At 37.4% G+C, this 5,024-nt stretch overlaps 2 non-coding genes across 2 annotated transcripts; both read right to left on the bottom strand.

Annotated features, from left to right (window-relative positions):
• Positions 1-4,141: 4,141 nt before the first annotated feature.
• On the bottom strand, positions 4,142-4,221 carry LOC113893868. The gene has a single exon (XR_003511388.1). It is a non-coding gene; the product is annotated as a small nucleolar RNA SNORD19B (small nucleolar RNA).
• A 726-nt stretch (positions 4,222-4,947) lies between these two features.
• LOC113893859 lies at positions 4,948-5,024 on the bottom strand. Its single transcript, XR_003511382.1, has one exon. It is a non-coding gene; the product is annotated as a small nucleolar RNA SNORD19 (small nucleolar RNA).

The following is a 5,024-nucleotide window of genomic DNA, read 5'->3' as shown; positions in this document are numbered from 1 at the left end:
CTTTTTCCCCTTATTATTCACACTGTGAGTTTCTCATCCATTGGGGTGATAATTTAAAGCTGTCTTCACTTAGCTTGTAGGTCTATGAAAAATAGCTATGAATACCTCAGGGTTCCTGCATGAAAATTTCATGGCAATTTCACAAAACAAAGATCATATGGAAGAAATTGACTTTGCTTTTCTTGTCAGTGCACTATTGCATTCTTATTTTCTTACCAAATCACTCCCTGGTGAATATCTGTCATCATTAGCCAGTGGCAATAACAAATTTACTGAATATTTCTATACTCAACTAAACATTTCTTACAACAATTCAATGATTTAGAGAAAATAATGAAATTATCTTAGCTCCTCAGATGACAATTTTTCTTTTGTATTGCAAACTAAGGAATGCTTTTTCATACTTGGAAGGCTTATTTTTCTTTTTGATATTGGGAAGGGCTGCTAAAGTAGTTCCATCTCTTTCTTGTTCTCCACAGAGTTCAGAATAATTTTTCAAGATGATGATTGATAAGTATATTCACTTAGCTTTCAACTTGAAAATTGTCAAAATTTTCTTTAAAAAAATTTTCAAAGTATGTATTCCTGTTCTGTGTTTTGGAACTTATGCTATTTTTCTTCTATTTGACAAATTTTCATTTAAATAATATGCAAAACTACATAGTGATAAGCAGGGTGATCCTGTCTGGTTAGTTGCTAGATAAGATGTCTATTAATTAAGAAGTAGAACACAGAGATTGCGCTTTGCCACTTGTAACCTAGGGTTCCCCAAATTAATGATGAAGCATACTATGATCACTCACAGGCCAGAAAAATGTAAAAACTGTGTAGATTGTAAAACCCAAGTAAATGGAGTTATTTACTGTGAAGTTTAATTCATCATTAAACTTTTCATCGACATTTCATCAACAATTTTGGTACCAATTAGGAATAAGAATTCCTAACAGTGAACTGAACTGTGGTGTTGGAGAAGACTCTTGAGAGTCTCTTGGACTGCAAGGAGATCAAACCAGTTGATCCTAAAGGAAATCAGTCCTGAATATTCACTGGAAGGACTGATGATGAAGCTGAAGCTCCAATATTTTGTCCACTTGATGCAAAGAATTGACTCATTGGAAAAGACCCTGATGCTGGGAAAGATTGAAGGAGGGAGGAGAAAGGGACGAAGAGGATTAAATGGTGGGATGGCATCACTAACTCGATGGACATGAGTTTGAGCAAGCTCCAGGAGTTGGTGATGGACAGAGAAGACTGGTGTGCTGCAGTCCATGCAGTTGCAAAGAGTTGGACATGACTGAGGGACTGAACTGACTGAGGAATAAGAATAATTTTATTGTAACAACTTTTTTGTTTTATGTTATGGCTTTGAACTGGAGAAAATAAATACCATTTTGTTTTTCAAAATTTTAATTTCAGTCCATTGATCTCTTTCCTCTTAACCTCTTCAGAAAGTTTTGACTCTTTCAATAATTTGGTACATAATAATTTATACAATCAGCTATTTTTGCATATAGGTCTGCAGTGTTTTCCTATTGGAAATGAGGGCAATTGAGAATGATGCAAAAAAAGTGCTTTTCATAAAGTTAAATGCCAAAGAAATAGTGCATTTATTTCTATTAACATCTATAGGCTATGTTATGTATTTCTTAAGAAAAAATATACTTGTTTGACCAGTTAAAATCTGACACTACTTGAGTTATATTTAGGATTGGGGTCAGGTGGCATCTTATACTTTGTATTATCTCAACTTGTTGTTAATTCACCACATTATGCACAGATATGGAAGGTGATGACTTATAGACCTGAGCCAAACAAATTCCATGTGCATTGATTTCCCTCATTAATTCATTCAATAAGTATTTATTGAGTCCCTATATGTGCCAACAATGTGTTAGACTCAGGGGATAGAGCGGTGAACAGAACAAATACAGGCCCTGCTCTCATTCACTAAGGACACTTTTCTTTAACTTTGGGCTTTTGTGCCTGTACACTGAGTCATTTCAGTCATGTCTGACTCTGCGACCCTCTGAACTGTAGCCCTCTGGCCTCCTCTGTCCATGGGATTCTCCAGGCAAGAATAATGGAGTGGATAGCCATTTCCTTCTCCAGGGGATCTTCCTGACCCAAGGATCGAACTTGCATTTCTTATGTCTCCTGCACTGGTAGGCGGGTTCTTTACCACTACCACCACCCAGGAAGCTAGTAGTAAAGCACAGTCACCCTATTACCATGCTTACAACATCAGATAGAATCACTGTTGCAAATGAGTTTAGAAGTTTGTTTACAAACTGCAAACAAGCATATTGAATTTTTAAAAACAAAATGATTAGTGAGGAGCTCATCATGTTACAAGAAACATTTGAAAAGTATTTTCCATTACTAGTCAAACCACTGATACTGGCTGAAGACCCAGTGTCAGACCAAATTAATAATTTCTCAGTAGCAACTTCTTACTAGTTTCATTAGTGATTCCATTTTGAAACAAATACTTTCCACTGCTCTCATTTCAGATTTCTGCATCCTATTAATTAAGGGACTTCTTGCAACTTCAAGTCTTTAAAAAAAATCTGTTTTTTAACTAGTTATTTGCAGCTACTTGTTTGTTTGAATAAAGACTATTTTGATACTCTTCTATCAAAGTTGAGCTCCACTAGAATTTTATTTCTAGCACCAATTTGGTACACTGTTTTGTATTATTGGGTGTATGCTCAGTTGCTCAGACATGTCTGACTTGTGGTGACCCTATGGACTGTAGCCTGTCAGGCTCCCCTGTCCATGGGATTTTCTAGACAAGAATACTGGAGCAGGTTGCCATTTCCCACTCGAGGGGATCTTTTCAATCTAGCAATCGAACCTGTGTCTCCAGTGTCCCCTGCATTGGCAGCAAATTCTTTGGCACTGAGCCACGTGGGAGGCTCTCTTTGTGTATGAAGTGTATGTAAACTGGTGGCTCAAATGGTAAAGAATCTGCCTGCAGTGCAGGAAACCCGGGTTTGATTCCTGGGTCAGGAAGATCCCCTGGAGGAAGGCAAGGCAACCTGTTTCAGTATTCTTGCCTGGAAAATTCCATGGATTTGAGGAGTCTGGTGGGCTACAATCCATAGGGTCACAAAGAGTCGGACACAACTAACAACTAACACTTTCACTTTCAAACACAGCCATGTTAGTCTTTTACTACTTGGGATATACTGCATTTGAGAATAGGAACTAGGTACTGTACTTTTCTGTATCAGTTAGAAAATTGATACCTGGAAATGTTAGAACTTCTTATACCACTTTGAAGAAGCCAGCAGAGGGCAAAACTAACACAATAAGAATAACAGAGTGGAGAATAGGATAGAATCTGGATCTCTGATACTGTTATTCCAAGACTAATCATACCATTTCTAATGCTGCCACCTCTGGACATTCAGACTTACGTAATAACACACTTCTGTAGTGTATAAGCAATTTGAGTATGGATTTCCTGTTACTCAGATTCAAGCCATCTAACTACCGATATACTATTATTATCCTCCTTTTACAGAAGAGAAATCTGAAGCTTAGAGAAAATAGGTAGGTGGTCACACAATCAAGTAAGAAGCAGATTGAAGATATGAACCCAGGTGATCCTGCTGGCAAAATCCAAGTTCACTCCACCTCCCCACTCCCTATTATCCACTTCATGGAAAGCTTTTTTTTTTTTAATTTTTAAAATGTTTGTTAGCAATTATACCATTGCTTGTGTAATTAATAAGTAATTAATAATAACTAAATTAATTAATGAATGAATTAATAAAAGTCCTCAGGCCAACAACAGTGCCCAGAATTGAATGCTATTAGTATAGACACTTGATATACTAATATCAAGAGAACTTGATAGTTCCTCAATAAAGAACTACAAAGGTTAATACTGTATTTTTGTTACTAATGCCATGTTCCTCTTTCCTGATACGTGTATACACACACACACATATATATCTATATCTCTCTCTATATATATTTTTTGCTTGCCTTTTCTCTTAGAGGAAGACGTGTTCCTCCTCTTCCCTACGGCTAGGTTAGCCTCTCCTTTAGCCATCTTGCTCCTTCCCTCCCTGCCTTCTTTGAGACTGTTCTATCACTCACACAGGATCTTGAATTATTTTTTTTTTTTTTTTTTATCTATGAAATCAGAGTTGGATCTTATAAGTTTTCATTTTTTAATCAAGATTTTGTACACTCATCATGTTTCACCCATCTGAAAGAACCACATTTCCCACCACTAAATTAAGGGTACCTTGATACGCTTCCTTTTGTCCTTTTGTTGTGTTGAGGCTTTGAACACCACTGTTGGCAATTCTTTGTTCAAATAACTTAGCCAGTTCTCCAAATTCTCCTTTGGTACCAAATCTGATAGGGATTAGGAATACAATCCTGCTCATTTTGTTGAGATGAATTTGCAAAGTCTAGCAAGCTATGTCTATCATTCAGGTTTGCCTTTCCCCAGGTTTTAAAAAGCATCTGAACTGTAAGACTGGGAGAATGTCTGCACCCCAACAAGCTTCTGTTTAGCACAATTCAGTACATATACCTCTGTATTTCTTCACTTCTCTGCATTGCTCACCTTTTCAGGATTAAGTCAACTTCTAAGTTACTGTACGAACTTTAGGGCCATGCTTCCGGAATTATACTATCAGGTAGCAACCAAGTTTATTGACCCCCTAGGAGTAATTTTAGTTCTATCCTTATTGTTTCACAGGTTTCTGTTTCTGGGTGTTCCTGTCCTTGCTGCTTAAACCCAGATACATAACCATGTATTTCATTTAAATGCTGCCACATACGGACACTGTGCAGGTGTGGGGAATACGGCACTCTGCCATCATTTCCTATGTGAAATATACTGCACAGTAGCTGAGTCTAGAAAGGTTACACTCTTATTATGAGCCCAGCACTGTCTTTGGCAACAAGAGCTCGTGCATATGCACTGGTCCCACTGAGGTCAGAGTTGGATCTTACGAGTCTTCACAGACAGTAAGACTGTGCAGATGTTTTCCTCATACCTC

This window comes from Bos indicus x Bos taurus, chromosome 5 (genome assembly GCF_003369695.1).
Source record: "Bos indicus x Bos taurus breed Angus x Brahman F1 hybrid chromosome 5, Bos_hybrid_MaternalHap_v2.0, whole genome shotgun sequence".
Taxonomy (NCBI): domain Eukaryota; kingdom Metazoa; phylum Chordata; class Mammalia; order Artiodactyla; family Bovidae; genus Bos; species Bos indicus x Bos taurus.
Note: the sequence above shows the minus strand (reverse complement) of the source record. Positions and strands in the feature narration are given on the sequence as shown.